The sequence below is a fragment of the Trichomycterus rosablanca genome, chromosome 3, assembly GCF_030014385.1.
Source record: "Trichomycterus rosablanca isolate fTriRos1 chromosome 3, fTriRos1.hap1, whole genome shotgun sequence".
Taxonomy (NCBI): Eukaryota; Metazoa; Chordata; class Actinopteri; order Siluriformes; family Trichomycteridae; genus Trichomycterus; species Trichomycterus rosablanca.
This window is the reverse complement of record NC_085990.1, coordinates 54,101,626-54,122,932: the sequence shown is the minus strand read 5'-3', so window position 1 is coordinate 54,122,932 and position 21,307 is coordinate 54,101,626. Positions and strand designations below refer to the sequence as shown.

The 21,307-nt window shown below is 40.2% G+C and overlaps 2 long non-coding RNA genes across 2 annotated transcripts; one reads left to right on the top strand and one right to left on the bottom strand.

Moving 5' to 3' along the window:
- The first annotated feature begins 2,381 nt into the window (after positions 1-2,381).
- LOC134310000 (uncharacterized) lies at positions 2,382-3,357 on the top strand. The gene is made up of 4 exons (XR_010011258.1): positions 2,382-2,473; positions 2,668-2,808; positions 2,887-2,984; positions 3,231-3,357. It is a non-coding gene; the product is annotated as an uncharacterized LOC134310000 (long non-coding RNA).
- A 1,590-nt stretch (positions 3,358-4,947) lies between these two features.
- Positions 4,948-5,494, bottom strand: LOC134309998 (uncharacterized). The gene is made up of 2 exons (XR_010011256.1): positions 5,363-5,494; positions 4,948-5,269 (listed from the first exon to the last, which is right to left on the bottom strand). It is a non-coding gene; the product is annotated as an uncharacterized LOC134309998 (long non-coding RNA).
- Positions 5,495-21,307: the final 15,813 nt, after the last annotated feature.

Genomic DNA, 21,307 nt, shown 5'->3' with positions numbered 1-21,307 from the left:
TCTAGTGGTACAGAGTCTAGTGGTACAGAGTCCAGTGGTACAGAGTCCTCTAGTGGTACAGAGTCCAGTGGTACAAAGTCCAGTTTGAAAATCTAGCTCTCTCTACATAGACGGCATTTTACGTCATCCTACACCGCTCCCAAGAAAGAGGCTGCTCGAAATTCTAAATGGATTAATATGTTCATTAGTAAGGCATCTTAATATTTCAACACTATTTTGACTCAAGAACGAGTGAGCATCCCAGTTGGGAGGGAATCCCAGCATTCAATGCGGCACAACTTTTCTCACAGAAAAATAACGGCTAAATTCGCTGACAAACCCGAATTTGCAAATAAATGACACTGGTGCAATTTTATAAGAATTAAAAATCAATAATCATTTATTTACATTTGAAAAGTCAGCCATGTTTATTTATTTATTTTTTTGTGAGAGCTGCTCACTGCATGCTGGGATTGCCTTGATCACTAAGGACGCTTCTGATGCTCACTCGTTCTTGAGCCAAAATAACATTGAGATGCCTAAGATGCCTAACTAGTGAGGATATTAAGGCATCTAGGGTTTCGAACAGCCTCATTGTAGAGTTTTCGAACACACCCAGTGTGTCTTTGTTATTCCAAAACCAAAACTTGATATACGTTTTTGGTTTGTTAGCATTCCTTATCGTTCCCCTTTTTCATGTAGGTCATTTGCATCCCTCTTCCAAAGGCAGAGAGTATCCGGCAAGCGTCGATTTACAGTTGCCTCAAAAGTTTGCAAGGTGACAAAATTGTCAAAATCCATTCCTTGTAACTTTTGCCTATTAAATGAAAATTCAAACAACACCCCATCTCCCCATTTCAGGCTGGATTAGGGAGACGAAGCATTGCTATAAATGAAGACATGAGCTATTCAGAGGTAAGTTCATAGTACAAATATATTTGCACAAAACATTTTTTAAAATAATTTCTTACTATTTAAATTTTGTGGTAAATGTTTAGGAAACTGCCGACTAAACATTCTACATGTGTTCCTTTAAATGATCTAGTTCAATAGTCTTTTGTGTGAAGCGTATCAAATTAGAGGCTTTAACCGGAGGATGGCTGCTTCAGAAGGCTTTAGGTGATGTATGCTCTGATTAATAATTATTGTTATGGTAGGATGGAGATTCTTAATATTCTTAATTTACAGTCCACTTTTAGCTTCTATTTAATTAAACATGGATTCCTTGTATGTGCAAACAAACCTGGCCAATAAATACTGATTCATATACTTATTTATATGACTTTGATGGATGGGCAGATTGTAATGTGCAAATTATAAACACAATGAATTAGCTGTAGGCTAAGATTTTAAATGGTCAGCCTGTCAGTGCTCAGACCATACGCCGCACACTACATCAAATTGGTCTGCATGGCTGTCACCCCAGAAGGAAGCCTCTTCTGAAGTCTCTACACAAGAAAGCCCGCAAACAGTTTGCTGAAGACATGTCAACAAAGGGCATGGATTACTGGAACCATGTCCTATGGTCTGATGAGACCAAGATTAATTTGTTTGGTTCAGATGGTCTCAAGCATGTGTGGCGGCAATCAGGTGAGGAGTACAAAGATAAGTGTGTCATGCCTACAGTCAAGCATGGTGGTGGGAATGCCATGGTCTGGGGCTGCATGAGTGCAGCAGGTGTTGGGGAGTTACATTTCATTGAGGGACACATGAACTCCAATATGTACTGTGAAATACTGAAGCAGAGCATGATCCCCTCCCTCCGGAAACTGGGTCGCAGGGCAGTGTTCCAGCATGATAATGACCCCAAACACACCTCTAAGACGACCACTGCTTTATTGAAGAGGCTGAGGGTAAAGGTGATGGACTGGCCAAGCATGTCTCCAGACCTAAACCCAATAGAACATCTTTGGGGCATCCTCAAGCGGAAGGTGGAGGAGCGCAAAGTCTCAAATATCCGCCAGCTCCGTGATGTCGTCATGGAGGAGTGGAAAAGCATTCCAGTGGCAACCTGTGAAGCTCTGGTAAACTCCATGCCCAGGAGAGTTAAGGCAGTTCTGGGAAATAATGGTGGCCACACAAAATATTGACACTTCAGGAACTTTCACTAAGGGGTGTACTCACTTTTGTTGCCGGTGGTTTAGACATTAATGGCTGTATATTGAGTTATTTTGAGGGAAGAATAAATTTACACTGTTATATAAGCTGCACACAGACTACTTTTCATTGTGTCAAAGTGTCATTTTGTCAGTGTTGTCCCATGAAAAGATATACTTAAATATCTGCAGAAATGTGAGGGGTGTACTCACTTTTGTGATACACTGTACATATGTGTGTGTGCGTGTGTTTGTGTGTGATAGCTTATGTTTATTGTTAATACTATGTGAAATTTTGTTTTAGAGATGATTTCTGGCATAGAAGACAGGCTCTTTGAAGGGCAACAAGGAAAAATACCCAAGTATTCTTTAAATGATCTTGACAATGGTCTTTTCAGGTATGTAATGCATTTAAGTTATTTTTAATACAACACTGCTATTATAGCTTTTCACATCTTTGTTGACACATCATGCGTGTTTTTTTTTAAACACCCAAGGAATTTGTTAGTCCTTACGTTCTGTAATCAATCTGTGTTTAGAAAGAAACATCTTTCTTAGTGAGGTTTTAGGTGCTATTTCTTTTTTTCTATAGAGTTGCAGGGGAAGTCTTCGTAGTGAGTCTTGCTCAAGGTGGCCCAGCTCCTCGTTTCCTGCAGGAATGGTGTTATCACTTCTTGGCAACTGGTGAGCTGATGGCTGTAACTAAAGACAATGTCCATGACTGATACAAAGGGTATATTTATCTCTAATCCTTTATTTTCTATAGCAATTTATGTTGGTATATTTATTATAAAAATAAACCTCATTCTAGATTGAGGAAGCAGAAGACCTTACCTCCTGCACTGAAGAGATTATCTGTTGTGGTTACACTGGCCAAATAAATGTTGAGAGTAAATCAAACATTATTAGGTACGTATTGTAATGCAAGGCACCGTTTCCTAAACCGTGTTTTTGCTCTATTTCTCTGCTCACTATCGCTTCCTAAGTGAAGATGAGTACAAATGTGAACTGTCTTTGAGACTAAAGACATTTAAGAACTGGTTTTTAGAATCACTGCCGTAAGGCCCGCAGCTGTAACACCATTTGTCATTTGTGTTCTCTCTTGTTTTTTTTTATCATGCACATTGGTGTATACTTTTCTATTTTTATGTTTAGGGCCATTCTATTACATGCAACCATGCAAAGAACTGCAATGCTGAGGCAAATACGAGGCGGTTTAGATGTCTACAACTTTCTGAGCATCTTAGAGAAAAACCAGGAGCATCGCCGTGGTCTTTTTGTGTCTGGCAGTGTGGAAGAGGTAGATTGTAACTTGTTTTACATACATTTGTTGTTAGTCTTGTCCATCACATAGAATTGGGCTGAAATATTTAGCAGTGATCACTTACATGGGAACCTGAAGGCAAACACAACCAATAATATTTACAATTTTCTCTCCTGACTTTCCCCCTGATGTCCTTTTATAATGGAATTAGTGAAGACGTTAAAGTACTAATTTTGTTTTTCTTACTGTAAATTAAAAGAGACAAGTTCCAAGTCAAAATTGATTGCTAATTAATGCTAATACGCAGCTGAAATTTTTTTTTTTTAACTATATTTAATGTCCTGTGCGATCACACTTAATATAGGTGGATTCTTACTACATATTGTCAAGTCTTGCACCGGAGATGAGGGGTATTGGTACTGTACAGCAATTGAAAGAAAAGGAGATCCTCAACTTCTTTTAAGATTTCCCGCTTGACCTTGAGGGTATGCATGTGTTATCATTAATACACAAGGAACATTTTCCCTAAAATACCACATTTAAACTAATGGATATGGTAAATCTAAACTAAATGGATACTTTTGTGTTTGATAAAATTACATAAGTATTACATTGCTAAATAGTAAAAACTGAAGTTTTGACATTTTTTTATAACTCAGATTTTGGGAAGCAACTTGCTGACTCTGCTTTCAATGGTATTTTAAATGACTGAATGGCAGGATAAGATATTGTTTTGTACATTTTATTACTGTATTATATTTGATAAGATGCTGGTTCTGAAGACCCTGAGAAAATGACTGTCCCTGAGGTGATGCAATGGCTTACAGGACAATCCCACAGGCACCTGCTTCTGTTGGAGCGACAAAGGTTTAAGATAGTGGTCCGTTTCCACCACAGCTGTCTAGACCGCATGCCAGACCACACTATCTGCTACCCAGTTGTGAGTGCATGTACACAGACTATTACCTTCCCTACAGCCCATCTTACCACGTTTCAGGAGTTTCAGCAGAATATGCTTATTTCAGTAAGATATGGTGCTGGATTTTACAGGGTCTGACATCCATAAAAGTGAAATATAAGTGTGTCCAGTGGCTGTTTTTGGTTGTCTTGTTAACCTTAACCAGTGTTTCTCAACCTCTGTCCTGGATGCCTACTGCACATTTCATTGTTATCCTTGCACAGTTCATCAGATCATTAGGAAGCCCTTACTAAATTATTGTTAGCTTATTAGGATTTTTAACGTGATGTTTTACACTTTTGGTTACATTCATGACAGGAACGATAGTTACTCATCACATAGGTTCATTGGTTCACAAGCTTATATTGAACATAGTCTTGGACAATTTAGTGTCTACTTGTCCACTTGCATGTTTTTGGACTGTGGAAGGAAACCGGAGCACCCGGAGGAAACCCACATGGACACGGGGAGAACATGCAAACTCCACACAGCAAGGACCATGGTTGAGAAGCATTGAGCTAAACATTAATAGGTCTGTTTGGTAAATGGTAGATGTAAACCAGAGAACATGATTAAACTGATGTTTTTCCACTGTTTCTATGGAGAAATGAAAATTGTTGAAAAGATTAAAATGTTCAAAAAACAAAGTCTTTTGTACCCAACTGTTTTAATGTTTAATCTTTAAAACAGTTCAATGTGTAAAGAACATATACTGCAAATGCTTAAATATGTGTTAAACAGTTTCTCATTTGTACAAATGAATTTATTATTTTACCCTATGTTCACATTCAAAACATAATTCAAAACCAAAATATAAATGTCTCGTCCATGGTCTTGTGATGGCCCCGTTGGGTTAATCACTTGTTGAAGGTGTTCCAGGCTTCGGCTGTTGAGAGGGCAAGCCACCGAAGGCAATACAATCCCTGCAGCCACCTCCTCCTGTTGGCTTTCAGTCTCAATGTCAAAGAGGTCCTACACAGAGACAACATGTTACTCTAAAATGTTTTTCATAATGACTGTTTTAACCAAATTATTCAAATCATAGTGTTCATACTGTGACGATACCTCTGACAAATCTGGGCAAGGGATAGGATTTTGAATGCGGCCCATTTCCCACAATTGGTTGGGGGTTAGATTTTGCTCTGTGAGAAGAGGATGGTTATCCCAAGTAGCAGAGAAACTTTGTAGGTCAGTTTGAAGCCGGGGCAAGAAGACAAACTGTGCAGCAAACAGGTGCCTGCTGTCAGCAGGATCCAGCAATCCCTCTTCCTCCAAACTGTGGAGCACATTGTAGTAGGTGCTGGTGACAACCATCCACAGGTCTCTCCACAGGCGCTCTATTCTAATTAACAGACACAAGGCAAGCTGGATTTTAAACTTAAAATCTGTGAGCTGATTTCACAGACATAAATTAAGGCTCCGACAATACATCAGTGGTATGTCACTGACATTCCGTGGGGTTACTGATTAATCAAAACTTGGCATAAGGCATAAATATATTGTATGACGAACAGTTTATATTTTGATGGCATGACTTTAATGTACAAGGTAGTGATACTTACCTTTGATTATGAACACTTTTTCCTGACATGAAGCTGCCTCTGCCACAGCCACGGACTGTAAACATCCATCTAGCAATATCAACATTTTCACAACCTTGGTCTGCTCTAACCCTAGGGTCACAGGCAGACAAAATGTTTCTACAGTCCTTAGATATATACCTTCTTGTAGAACAGCTCCTGATTCCAACACCTGAACCAGTCAAACAGCATTGTAAAAAGACAAAGTTAGCAAGACCAATGTTACATGAAGGAGAAAGCTAAATGCTGCAGGAAAGTTGATCTCCTTTGTAATACTAATAACTTAAAATACTCTACAAAACCTACAACAGCCTCAACTTCTATACCACCAAACCAATTAGGCTAATTTTAATATCCCATATTTCTATTTTGGGGTCTACAATAATAGATCTATGTGCTTTAATTTTCAAAAAGACAATATTTTACTCATATTCTACATAACCCTCTTTATTTACATGCAAAAATAGCTACATAAAAGTGAAAAACCTGAACGCATAATCTCTTACTTAAGAGGTAAAGAAAAACGTGCAATATTTTTAGGGGATGTCACAGCCTAAAAACTAATACATAAAGGCAGTCACAAACCTATTTGGAACACCATGTTTCTCCACTGACTGAAGAACAAATCCTAGGGCAGTGGATGCCTTGTTGTCTGACGCTGCTCCTAGATACATGATCTATGCGATTGGGGGCATAACACAACATATTACATATAATAATCAAACTATAACATGACCGGTATATGTTTTTCAATGCTCTTATTCACATTCTACATGTAGAAGATCGCTTGTTAAAAAATTAACTTGCCTTTCGTGAGAAACCATCTATAGCTCCAAATATGACCAATCCATATCTGTAAAAAGAACAAAAGGAATAAAAATGGGTCACTCATCATAGTTAATTACTAAGTTGGGTTTCCAAAAGTTAAAGGCTATAGACGTTTTATTCTTAAAGTTAAAAAAAAAAAAAACATAAGGGGGAACATGTAGACTGGCTTGCCGTATAAGTTTGTGGTTCGTATCCAGATGAACGAGAGACAATGGGGCTGGTACACTATCTACCACACAACCATAGGCAGACCCAGCCTTTCTGCTTAAGACACCCATCCTATCCACACGTCTCATGGATTCCCAAATTCTGGTCCATGTGATGCGATGCCCAAGAGCACGAAGTTTGCCCTTTATCATTCGAGAACCAATGTCAGGATTGCTTTTTTTAAGGTTGCTTACAAGTTGATCCAGTTGGTCATCAGTCACATTGCTGTATGTAGTTTTTAATGAAAGACCATATTCTTGCAACGCACGCTTCACTGTTCGTGTGGAGACACTCAGAAGTCTTGACATGCATGGGATTGATAAATCCATTTGTACAAATTCTTGCAACTTGTCTTTGCTTGTAGAAAATGTAGATAATTAAGATCCAGTGGGTGTTGAACAAAAGGTTTATTCCTTTTGTTTTGGTTAAGTCTTTGTAAGATCTGTTTTCCTAAATCCTAAAAGGAAATATAAAAAGTAATGTTAGAATATGTTCATATAGGTATTATTAACATTAATATTATTAATAATTTAGTTATCAAAATGTTTTGTTGTGTTTTAATGCAGTCATTGATTTAAGACCTGGTATTATGCTATCAAAATATCCTGTCTGTAGTTTATCATGTCAGTGCATTTTTTGAGATCACAAAGTGATGAGAAGAAATTGGGATGCTCAGTCAGTCATATACACACACACAGTACCAATCAAAAGTTTGGACACACTTTTCTATTCAATTGAATGGAAAAGTGTCCAAACTTTTGACTGGTACTGTGTGTGTATATGACTGACTGAGCATCCCAATTTCTTGGGCCAGTGATAGCTCAGTGGTTAAGGTACTGGACTAGTAAACAGAAGGTTGCCGGTTCAAGCCCCGCCACCACCAAGTTGCCACTGTTGGGTCCCTGAGCAAGGCCCTTAACCCTCAATTGCTCATTGTGTTCAGCTCATTGTGTAAGTCGCTTTGGATAAAAGCGTCTGCTAAATGCTGAAAATGTAAATGTAAATGGGACTGTACATACATACATACAGGGTGGGTCATAAGTTTCCATACATATGGTTTTTAACATTTTATTGTTCATATTTCAGATACCCTAAAAAATGCGTTTGACTAAAGAGTGACGAATTGAAATGATACTGATGGCCGGGTCAGGAAGCAGTCGCATGGTGTATCAGGAAAAGATACGAAACATAAATCATCTTAAGGAAAGTATCACCAACGCCATTACAAGCATAACTCCAGCTGTGTTTATACGTGTTCATCAGCAGTGGCGGAAACGTATTGAAATGTGTTTTCAAAACAATGGCAGTCGGGTAGAGCATATTATTTAAATAAAGCTTTTTCCCTACGTATGGAAACTTATGGCCCATACAGACACACACACACAAACACACACACACACACACACACACACATATATATACAGTGTATCACAAAAGTGAGTACACCCCTCACATTTCTGCAAATATTTCATTATATCTTTTCATGGGACAACACTATAGAAATAAAACTTGGATATAACTTAGAGTAGTCAGTGTACAACTTGTATAGCAGTGTAGATTTACTGTCTTCTGAAAATAACTCAACACACAGCCATTAATGTCTAATATAGTGAGTAATAATAATAATAATATAGCAACATAAGTGAGTACACCCCACAGTGAACATGTCCAAATTGTGCCCAAAGTGTCAATATTTTGTGTGACCACCATTATTATCCAGCACTGCCTTAACCCTCCTGGGCATGGAATTCACCAGAGCTGCACAGGTTGCTACTGGAATCCTCTTCCACTCCTCCATGATGACATCACGGAGCTGGTGGATGTTAGACACCTTGAACTCCTCCACCTTCCACTTGAGGATGCGCCACAGGTGCTCAATTGGGTTTAGTCCATCACCTTTACCTTCAGCTTCCTCAGCAAGGCAGTTGTCATCTTGGAGGTTGTGTTTGGGGTCGTTATCCTGTTGGAAAACTGCCATGAGGCCCAGTTTTCGAAAGGAGGGGATCATGCTCTGTTTCAGAATGTCACAGTACATGTTGGAATTCATGTTTCCCTCAATGAACTGCAGCTCCCCAGTGCCAGCAACACTCATGCAGCCCAAGACCATGATGCTACCACCACCATGCTTGACTGTAGGCAAGATACAGTTGTCTTGGTACTTTTCACCAGGGCGCCGCCACACATGCTGGACACCATCTGAGCCAAACAAGTTTATCTTGGTCTCGTCAGACCACAGGGCATTCCAGTAATCCATGTTCTTGGACTGCTTGTTTTCAGCAAACTGTTTGCTGGCTTTCTTGTGCATCAGCTTCCTTCTGGGATGACGACCATGCAGACCGAGTTGATGCAGTGTGCGGCGTATGGTCTGAGCACTGACAGGCTGACCTCCCACGTCTTCAACCTCTGCAGCAATGCTGGCAGCACTCATGTGTCTATTTTTTAAAGCCAACCTCTGGATATGACGCCGAACACGTGGACTCAACTTCTTTGGTCGACCCTGGCGAAGCCTGTTCCGAGTGGAACCTGTTCTGGAAAACCGCTGTATGACCTTGGCCACCATGCTGTAGCTCAGTTTCAGGGTGTTAGCAATCTTCTTATAGCCCAGGCCATCTTTGTGGAGAGCAACAATTCTATTTCTCACATCCTCAGAGAGTTCTTTGCCATGAGGTGCCATGTTGAATATCTAGTGGCCAGTATGAGAGAATTGTACCCAAAACACCAAATTTAACAGCCCTGCTCCCCATTTACACCTGGGACCTTGACACATGACACCAGGGAGGGACAACGACACATTTGGGCACAATTTGGACATGTTCACTGTGGGGTGTACTCACTTATGTTGCCAGCTATTTAGACATTAATGGCTGTGTGTTGAGTTATTTTCAGAAGACAGTAAATCTACACTGCTATACAAGCTGTACACTGACTACTCTAAGTTATATCCAAGTTTCATGTCTATAGTGTTGTCCCATGAAAAGATATAATGAAATATTTGCAGAAATGTGAGGGGTGTACTCACTTTTGTGATACACTGTATATGTATATATTTCATCCTCTCTCAGCTTCACAATTGCTTGTTTTTCACCCATAGACAGCTCTGTGGTTTTCATGTTGGTTACTCCTCTAACTATAAATGCACAGTCTGCACAGGCAAAACCCAAATCTGAAACTGAGCGTAGATGTTCAGCGCTATTTATTGTTTAAATAATCAATGTAACAGGACACACCTGGGCAACAAAACACACCTGACAGTCACATGTTCCAATACTTTTGCTCACAACAAAAATGGGTGGGTTCAGACAAAAGGTGCTATCTTCTGAACTGTGTATCAGATCCAGATGTAAATACCTGGAAATAAAAGCTGAAATGTTGATCTTTTGTCTCATATTCATCTTTTAATGTCAAACCCAAATGTTTTCAGTCTACAGCAGAAATAAAGGAATTGGCCTCACTGTTCCAATACTTTTGGAGGGGACTGTATGCTACAGGATGACATTTTATTGGAGCATGAATAATTAAAGCATTTTACAATGCCCAAAACGACTATTCAAGTCGTTTGACTAAACTGAGATGCTTACGTTTGAGGCTAACTGGCTGGTTAATGCTGAGTTAACACCATAACTAGCGTAAACACAACAACTGGATGTTTTACACTAAACCTCTAACACGAACTGTGTAATACTGTTCACTTAAATACTCTAAACCTGTATGATGGAAAAATGAACTAATAATCAGAAACAAATCTGTTGTTGCTGATACGCCATTTTGCAGGTGAGGCAAAACTCGCGGGCTTCTCTACTGAGAGGGCGTGTCTGTAGATGTACTCGGTGACGGGGATCTCCAGCAGCCAATGAGTGACGAGGTCCCGCCCACCCGTCAAAACGGTGTCAAAAGTCTAACCTGAGAAAAATTTTGAGTCGAGAGAAAAACTGAGAGAAGCGTAAGAGAGAGCAGCACAGAAAACAGTGTAAGAGAGAAACTTTTATACTGAAAGCGAGACCGAGAGAAACGTGACTGAGAAACAGCGCAGCCAAAAGCGTAAAACAGATTATTTATAAATGTAAAATACAAATAGAAAAACCAGCCACTAGGGAACACATGCCAGTGTATCTTTTGTGCCGGTCCCAAGCCCGGGTAAATGGTGAGGGTTGTGTCAGGAAGGGCATCCGACGTAAAACACTTGCCAAAACTAACATGCGAGTTCATCTAAGAGATACCATACCGGATCGGTCGAGGCCCGGGTTAACAACGACCGCCACTGGTGCTGTTGACAAACAGGGTGCCGGTGGAAATTGTGCTACTGTTAGTCGAAGACCACGAGGAGGGAAACGTGCCAGGAGACAGAAAGAGAGGAGGAAAGTCAAGAGTGTAGGACTGAGGGTGGCAACTCTAAATGTGGGGACAATGACAGGCAAAGGTAGAGAGCTGGCTGACATGATGCAGAGAAGGAAGGTAGATGTTTTATGTGTTCAAGAGACCAAGTGGAAGGGCAGCAAGGCTTACAGCATTGGAGCAGGGTTTAAACTGTTTTACCATGGTGTGGATAGAAAGAGAAATGGAGTAGGGGTGGTCTTGAAAGAGGAGTTAGCAAAGAACGTAGTAGAGGTGAAAAGAGTGTCAGATAGGGTGATGGGTCTGAAGGTAGAGGTAGAAGGTCTGATGTTGAATGTTGTCAGTGGTTATGCTCCGCAGGTTGGTTGTGAGAAAGAGGAAAAAGAGAAGTTCTGGAAGGATCTAGATGAAGTGATAGAGAGTATTCCCAGGGAGGAGAGAGTGGTGATAGGAGCAGACCTAAATGGACATGTTGGTGAAGGAAACAGAGGAGATGAGGAAGTGATGGGTAGGTTTGGTGTCAAGGAAAGGAACCAGGAAGGACAGATGGTGGTGGATTTTGCCAAGAGGATGGAAATGGCTGTAGTCAACACTTATTTCCAAAAACGGGAGGAACATAGGGTGACCTATAAGAGTGGAGGAAGGAGTTTACAAGTACACTACATTCTGTGTAGAAGAGGAAACCTGACAGAGATTGGGGACTGTAAGGTTGTGGCAGGGGAGAGCGTGGCCAGACAGCATCGGATGGTGGTGTGTAGAATGACTGTTGTGGTGAAGAAGAGAAAAAGTGTCAAATCAGAGAAGAAGATCAAATGGTGGAAGCTGAGGAAGGAGGAATGTGGTGAAGAGTTCAGAGAGGAGCTGTTAAAGGCTCTGGGTGGTAAGAAAGAGCTTCCAGATGACTGGGCTACTACAGCAACAGTGATTAGAGAGACAGGTAGAAAGGTACTTGGTGTGGCATCTGGACAGAGAAAAGATGATAAGGAAACCTGGTGGTGGAATAGTGAAGTGCAGGAAGTGATTCAAAGGAAGAGGTTAGCCAAGAAGAAATGGGACATTGACAGGACTGACGAAAGTAGACAGGAATATAAGGAGATGAAACGTAAGGCAAAAAGAGAGGTAGCAAAGGCAAAGCAGAAGGCATATGAGGAGTTGTATGAGAGGTTGGACACTAAGGAAGGAGAGAAGGACTTGTATAGATTGGCCAGACAGAGGAATCAGGCTGGAAAGGATGTGCAGCAGGTTAGACTTGTCAAAGATAGGAATGGTAATGTTCTAACAAGTGAGGAGAGTGTGATGGGAAGATGGAAGGAGTACTTTGAGGAGCTAATGAATGAAGAGAATGAAAGGGAAAGAAGAGTAGAGGTCATAGGAACGGTGGATCAGGAAGTAGGAAAGATCAATGAGAATGAAGTTCGGAAAGCTTTGAAGAGGATGAAGAAAGGGAAGGCAGTTGGACCTGATAACATACCAGTGGAAGTATGGAAATGTCTAGGTGAGGTGGGAGTGAGGTTTTTGACTAAATTATTCAATGGCATTGTACAGAGTGAGAAAATGCCAGAGGAATGGAGGAGAAGTGTGCTGGTGCCCATTTTTAAGAACAAGGGTGATGTACAGAGTTGTAACAACTACAGGGGAATTAAGTTGATGAGCCACACAATGAAGATCTGGGAGAGAGTTGTGGAAGCTAGACTTAGACAAGAGGTAACTATTTGTGAGCAGCAGTATGGTTTCATGCCAAGAAAGAGTACCACAGATGCCATCTTTGCTTTGAGGATGCTGATGGAGAAGTACAGAGAGGGTCAGAAAGAACTTCATTGTGTCTTTGTCGATTTAGAAAAAGCGTATGACAGAGTGCCAAGGGAGGAGCTGTGGTGTTGTATGAGGAAATCTGGAGTAGTAGAGAAGTATGTCAGACTGGTACAGGACATGTATGAGGACAGCAGGACAGTGGTGAGATGTGCTGTAGGAGTGACAGATAGCTTCAAGGTGGAGGTGGGACTACATCAAGGATCGGCTCTGAGCCCCTTTTTGTTTGCTTTGGTGATGGACCGACTAACAGATGAGGTCAGGCAGGAATCCCCATGGACTATGATGTTTGCAGATGATATTGTGATCTGTGGTGAGAACAGGGAACAGGTGGAAGATAACTTGGAGAGGTGGAGATATGCACTTGAAAGAAGAGGAATGAAAGTCAGCCGTAGCAAGACAGAGTACATGTGTGTGAATGGGAGAGAGACAAGTGGAACAGTGAGGCTACAAGGAGCAGAAGTCACAAAGGTGAATGACTTCAAGTACTTAGGGTCGACTGTCCAGGAAAATGGGGAGTGTGGTAAAGAGGTCAAGAAGAGAGTTCAGGCAGGATGGAGTGGATGGAGAAAAGTTTCAGGAGTGATTTGTGACAAAAGGGTGACAGCAAAGGTCAAAGGAAAAGTTTACAAGACAGTGGTGAGACCAGCTATGTTGTATGGTTTGGAGACAGTGGCATTGACAAAAAGACAGGAGAAAGAACTGGAAGTGGCAGAAATGAAGATGTTGAGGTTCTCCTTGGGAGTGACAAGGATGGATAAGGTTAGGAATGAGATAATCAGAGGTACAGCACAGGTTAAACAACTAGGAGATAAAGTTAGAGAGGCCAGACTGAGATTGTTTGGACATGTCCAGAGGAGGGACAGTGGGTATATTGGTAGAAGGATGTTAGATATGCAGCTGCCAGGAAAAAGACAAAGAGGAAGACCAAAGAGGAGGTATATGGATGCAGTTAGAGAGGACATGGAAGTAGTTGGGGTGAGGACAGAGGACGCAGTGGACAGAGTGAGATGGAGGAGGATGACTCGCTGTGGCAACCCCTGAAAAGGGCAAAGCCGAAAGAAGAAGAAGAAGTAAAATACAAATAGAACTCAAAATCTGTCCTTTAGGTTCTCAATATCTGCTTTTTGCTTCTCAATACTTTTGGCCCTATTTTGACGCCATACACCGCTGTCTAAAATATTTTAAAGCATCACTTTATTACTTATAATGAACTTCATTCATGAAAACACATCAGTGGAGGTTAATATTGTATTTAGGTTTTCTTGTAATAACAATTTGATGTAAATACTGTAATATTGTGGCTCTTCAGAACCAGCATGCATTGTAATGGGCATCATACACAGATCAGTCATAACATTAACACCACCTTGTATCTACACTCATGGTCTATTTTATCAGCTCCAATTACCATACTGGAGTACTTTGTAGTTCTACAATTACTGACTGTAGTCCATCAGTTTCTCTGCATACTAAGTTATCCCTCTTCCATCCTGTTCTTCAATCGTCAGGACCCCCTGATGTGATGGTGGTGTGTTGGTGTGTGTTGCACTGTTATGAGTGGATAAGACAGCAGTGCTACTGGAGTTTTTAAGCATCTCAGTTCCACTGCTGAGTCCACCAGCCAACAACGTCCTGTGGGCAGCATCCTGTGACCACTGATGAAGGACTAGTGGATGACCAACACAAACTGCAGCAAGAAATGAGCGATCGTCTCTGACTTTACATCTACAAGGTGGACCAACGAGGTAGGAGTGTCTATAGAGTGGACAGTGAGTGGACACAATGTTTTAAAAACTCCAGCAGCGCTGCTGTGTCTGATCCACTTGTACTAGTTCAACACACACTAACACACCACCACCATGTCAGAGTCACTGCAGTGCTGAGAATGATCCACCACCTAAATAATACCTGCTCTGTGGGGGTCCTGACCATAGAAGAACAGGATGGAAGAGGGATAACTAAGTATGAAGAGAAACTGATGGACTACAGTCAGTAATTGTAGAACTACAAAGTACTCCAGTATGGTAAGTGGAGCTGATAAAATAGACCATGAGTGTAGATACAAGGAGGTGGTGTTAATGTTATGATTGATGGATGTAAATAGCAAGCAAACAGTAATTATAAACAATTATTAACATTTATCATCATTTATGGCTGAAAGAAGAATAGAGCACAAACATATTTCTAATTTAAGTTTGAAAATCACTAAATTGCTGATCACTGAACACAAACATTACATTGTAGTTTGTGAATAGTACTTTGAAGGTTGACCAGATTACAGAGAGACTCTAACAGGAAATGTTACTTAAATGTTGTTAGAAAGTTTGTCTATGTTTAAGAGCGTGTTAAACACAAACAGACAAAACTGCTTTACTGCTTGATGCTACAATACATTCTCATTACAGATAGAAATGTGCATTATGCTTGTGGTAAAAACTTGATGAAGAAATAAAAGTGATTTAAAATAATGTCTGGATGAAATACTGCTTTATTAGTACAACCCCTGGCAAAAATTATGGAATCACCACTCTTGGAAGATGTTCTGTCAATTGTTTAATTTTGTAGAAAAAAAATAAATCACAGACATGCCACAAAACTATCATTTTTCAAAATGTCAACCTTCTGGCATTAAGAAACAATAAAAAAAAGAAACAAATATAATAGTTGTGGTCAGTCACAATTGCTTTTTTTTAGATCAAGTAGAGGAAAAAAATATGGAATCACTCAAATCTGAGGAAAAAATTATGGAATCACTCTGTAATTTGCAGTTTAAAAACAAAACATCTGCAGCAGATTAGATTTGCTAATTATTCTTCAGTTTAAAAAGAGTGCTCACACCTCGGAGAGCTGTTGCACAAAGCAGATTGTCATGAATCATGGTTCCAACACAAGATACAGTATGTCAGTTGAAACAAATGAGAGGATTATAAAACTCCTTCAAGAAGATAAATCATTGTGGAATGTCGCAAAAGATGTTGGTTGTTCCCAGTAAGCTGTGTTTAAAATCTGGACCAAGTACAAACAAAATGGGAAGGTTGTAAAAGGGAAGCATACTGGTAGACCAAGTAAGACATCAAAGCATCAAGATAGAAAACTTAAAGCAATATGTCTTGAAAACAGAAAATGCACAACAAAACAAATGAGAAACAAGTGGCCGGAAAGTGGAGTCAATGTCTGTGACTGAACTGTAAGAAATCACCTAAAAGAAATGGGATTTACATACAGAAAAGCCAAACAAAAGCCATCATTAACACCTAAAAAGAAAAGAACAAGGTTAAAGTAGGCTAAAGAAAAGCAATCGTGGACTGTGGGTGACTGGATAAAAGTGATCTTCAGTGATGAATCGCGAATCTGCATTGGGCAAGGTGATGATGCTGGAACTTTTGTTTGGTGTCTGTCCAATGAAATTTATGAAGATAACTGCCTAAAGAAAACATGTTAATTTCCACAGTTGTTGATGATATGGGCCTGCATGTCGGGTAAAGGCACAGGGGAGATGGTCTTCAATAAATGCCAAAGTCCACATTGAAATTTTGGACGCTTTTCTTATTTCATCAGTTGAAAGGATGTTTGGTGATGATGACTTCATTTTTCAAGATGATAATGCATCTTGCCATAGGGCAAAGGACGTGAAAACTTTCCTTCAAGAAAACATATAATGTCAATGGCATGGCCTGCAAATAGTCCGGATCTCAATCCATTTGAAAATCTCTGGTGGAAATTGAAGAAAATGGTCAATGACAAGGTTCCAACCTGCAAAGCTGATCTGGCAACAGCAAGTGACAGTTGAAGGCAGATTGATAAAGAATACTGTTTGTCATTAGTTAACTCCATGCCTCAGAGAGTTTAAACCATTATAAAAGCCAGAGGTGGTGCAACAAAGTAATAATGGTGCAGTGTTTTCTAATGATTCCATAATTTTTTCCTCAGATTTAAGTGATTCCATATTTTTTCCTCTACTTGATCTAAAAAAAAGCAATTGTGACTGACCACAACTATTATATTTGTTTCTTTTTTTATTGTTTCTTAATGCCAGAGGGTTGACAGTTTGAGAAATGATAGTTTTGTGGCATGTCTGTGATTTATTTTTTTTCTACAAAATTAAACAATTGAAAGAACATCTTCCAAGAGTGGTGATTCCATAATTTTTGCCAGGGGTTGTATATGATTGTTTTATAGATGTTGAGTGTTAAGTCTTTATTTGCCACTCGACCCTGAAGCAAAACAGTTGATCAGTAATCAGTAAAATATCCCATGTGCTATTTTTATCATCCTCAACAAGCGGTAGTCTGAAGCCCCGTCTAAAGTCATGTCTGTTCATGAGAAATGTTGTGAGCTCTCAGGTTGGTCTAGAACTCTGGTTTGTACACGTTTGGTGGTGTCTGTTTTATTCTGGGTAGATGTTGAAGTCTGGTGGTTTCGGTGACTGATGGTAAAATAAATGTGTAATTATTGTAAATCCTGTGGTGTGGCCAGGCAGAAATGAAGTGAATTGGATATGACATATTGTAAACATTTTGGAAGGAAAAAATTGATTTCAAAAGTGATTTTAATATCAGTAAGACATTTTGCTTTTCTTTATATAGTGCAACAGTCCATTGAGATTTTGAACGGCCTTCCAGCACTCTTCCCATCAGGAGTTGCACCACCACAGAAACTGGGACAGCCGAGTGAGGCTCTGTTTCATATTCTCATGGTAAGTATTGTCAACTGTTATTTATTTATTGTTTAGATAGTTCACTAAACTGCTGCAAAGAAACTTTAAGTTGTGATTTAAATCCTGAATATAGTTTGTTCTGTTCATGTCTGTGGCTTATAGTGCTTTTGGGTTTAGTTTTTTCAGCCCTCTGAAAACGCTGCTGCTGTTCTTAGCAGATGTCGTCTATCAGCCCCCCTGCTTCTAACTGACCAGGATAACTGCATGATCAGTGTTGGGAAGAACCCAGTGAGAACATTCCATAAAAAGACCTGCTGCACCAAGGTGTTCTGTACGTCATGGTGTACTATTATGTGCTGCAAGTCAGGTCCAGATTAAAGGACACTTTTTATTCTTTTTTTATGTTTAAAGATGGTATATGAAGACCAAGCAATGTTGTTAATGTTGTATACAGAGGGACATTGTTATTGGAAAGCCTTGACATCTAAGATTTACGTGTTTTAATAGAATTCTCAGAAGCTGCCTGAACCTGCTTGTTGTGTATTTGGATAAAGCTGCCATGATGGCACACTTGTTAAAGTTAATAAAAATTAATAGATACAAATTCAGATTTTCTGTTTCTTTTGATAAACGGACTTGGTGTATGATGTTTTAATTGGAGTATAAACTACATTCTTTTGAGTCTCGGATTACTAGCAATGCAGTCGTACCAATAGACTTGTATTGAGTCTCTATATCTTACTTTTGCACATGGGAACTGAATTTTTAATGCTTATATCATGATTAAAATGCTTAATTTACATATTAACTTACTGGTTTTAGGTCATTTAGTGTGATGCAAAAACCTGGGTATTATTGCTTATTTTAAGAAGTCTTACTTAGTAACATTTGTTTACCCCACTGGCAGCTCTCATCTAAAATGATTTGCTGATATGCATGGCTCATATCTAATTTTGAGAAACATGTTCCCCCGGCTAGGTTAGCAAACATGTCCTCTATTCTGGGAATAGGGTTTTGGTCTAAACTAGAGACTCTGTTGACCGTAAGCTTGTAGTCTCCACAAATCTGTATGGAACATCTGGTTTAACCACTGGAACAATCGGTGCTGCCCACTCTGAGAACTGGACTGGTTCAATCATGTTTTCATTTAATAACCTCAGTAGTTCCTGTTCTACTAAAGGCTTTACTGCATAGGGAACTGATCTCAGCTTGGAGAACTTTAGCAACTGGCCTTTCTAGTACATCATTAAGCATTAACGTGGGCTTTGCTGCCACCTTGTGGACAGGTTGAATTTCCACAGAGAGCTCTTTCAGCCATCTTCTACCAAATAGTGATGGGAATTTCGGCTCCTTTTAGAGAGCCGGTTCTTTTGGCTCGGCTCACTAAAAAGAGCCGGCTCTTTCGGCTCCCAACTGGCTCTTTAGATTTTTTTGTTGCTTAAATTAATTTATTACCAAATTACATGTAAAATGAATTACTAATGTAAATAAACATTGTATCAAATGTTTATTAATTAAATTGTTTTATTTATATACGCTACATGGAACAGAGTGCTCCAACAATAAATTATAAAATACAAAAACAAAGACCCATCTCAATTAGACAAAAAGATCTGATTGTGTATATTATTTGTACATTTGCATCTAAAGTGGGACGGCACGGTGGCTAAGTGGGTAGCACTGTCGCCTCACGGCAAGAAGGTCCTGGGTTCGATCCCCAGGTGAAGAGCCCGGGTCCTTTCTGTGTGGAGTTTGCATGTTCTCCCCGTGTCTGTGTGGGTTTCCTCCGGGTGCGCCGGTTTCCTCCCACAGTCCAAAGACATGCAAGTGAGGTGAATGTTCCTGTCATGAATGTAACCAAAGTGTAAAACATGACGTTAAAATCCTAATAAACAAAACAAAATAAACAAGCATCTAGAGTGAAACAACACAACATCAACGAAGCATCACTCACACTCAACAAAATATAAATGAAAATGTGCAAAACAAAAAGAAAATCCAGGTGACAGTATTTTTAAGTATTTAGTGAAGATTAGCATTCAGAAAAACCAAGGAGCTCATCTTTGATTTACATTTACATTTGACATTTTCTGATAAATGCAGAAAATGTAAATGTAAATCTTTGATGGGTTGATCCTGTTTCTCCTTTCTGTTATGATCTGCCCTGTTAAAATAGATTCTCTCTGAGGGGACAGATACACAGTCTATGTGCCATCACATGTATAAGATGTGGGTAGACTGAACACTTGGTCTCCCAGTGAACACTTGGTTCAGTGGGTCTGAACTTCTCTGTAAAAGGGGATTCTCGTGTCCAAACTTTACTATGTTTCCTCTCACTCATTTTCCTCACCTTTCCAGCGTGTAATGTCTGGCTGTGTAAAGCGCTGAGTTCTCTCTCTCTCTCTCTCTCTCTCTCTCTCTCTCTCTCTCTCCTGTTCGTGTGCTCTGTGTGTGTGTGTGTGTGTGTGTGTGTAACCCCTCCCCTCCTGCTCAGTGTAAACACACAAACGCCACCACGCATCTTGACCAATCACGTGCGGATTTGTCAGAAAAAAAACCCGGAAAAAAACGAATCGGCTCCCAATCAGGAGCCGGATCCCGTCGTTCACTTTAAAGAGCCGACTCTTAGAGCCGGATCGTTCGCGACCGACCCATCACTAGTACCAAACAGGTCTGGACCATTCCCTTCAACTACTAACAGAGGAAGCCTCTTTTTGGTTGACTTCTCTCCTGTGTAAGTTTTCAGCTGTAAAGAAGAGTGTTCTAACTCTGGTACTATTCTCTTATTCCACAGACGGGAGTTCTGATCTTTGCTGATTATTGTGACTCTGCAACCTGTGTCTACCTCAAATGTTACATTAGTTCCATTTATTTTTACTGTCTTTGTGATGGGTGCCACTTTGCTCACCTGCTATTGTGTCACACAGTAAATCGTGTGGATTTCATCAGCCTCATTTTCATCACTCTCACTTTCCTCCATTACGAGGTGAGTCCTCCTGTTTTTGCTGTCTGCACTTTTTCCTCCCCTGTTGGTGGACGCCCCCCCCTTTTTTTGACTTGCACTGGCTGTGGCATTGCCCCTACAGGCTCTCCTGATATGCCCACGCTTACCACAGTTATGATATATCTCTGTAGCAAACTTGCTATTGGCAGCAGAATGCAGACCCTTGCATCTATAGCATGTCTGACCTTTTCTTTGTCCTTTCATTTCAGAGGAGAAGACGTGATGCACTGCCACCTTCCCTGCAGACACCCTCACCGTTGCTGCATCTTCCAGACCACGTCCATGTAAGTCCTTCACATCCTTATTTGCTGATTCCATTGCTTGGCTCATTTTCAAAGCTTTATCGAAGGATAAGTCCAGCTCAGCTAACAGCCATCTTTAAATTCTGTCGTCATTCACGCCACACACAAGTCTGTCTCTCAACATCTGTGTTAAGGCCTCTCCATAGTTGTAATGTTGTGCCAACTTCCTCAACTCAGCCACATAGTCTGTAATACTCTCTTCTCCACGGCGTACTCGGGAGTTAAACTTGAATCTTTGTATTATTTCGCTGGGTTTGGGGTTGAAATGTGCACCCAGCAATTCCACCA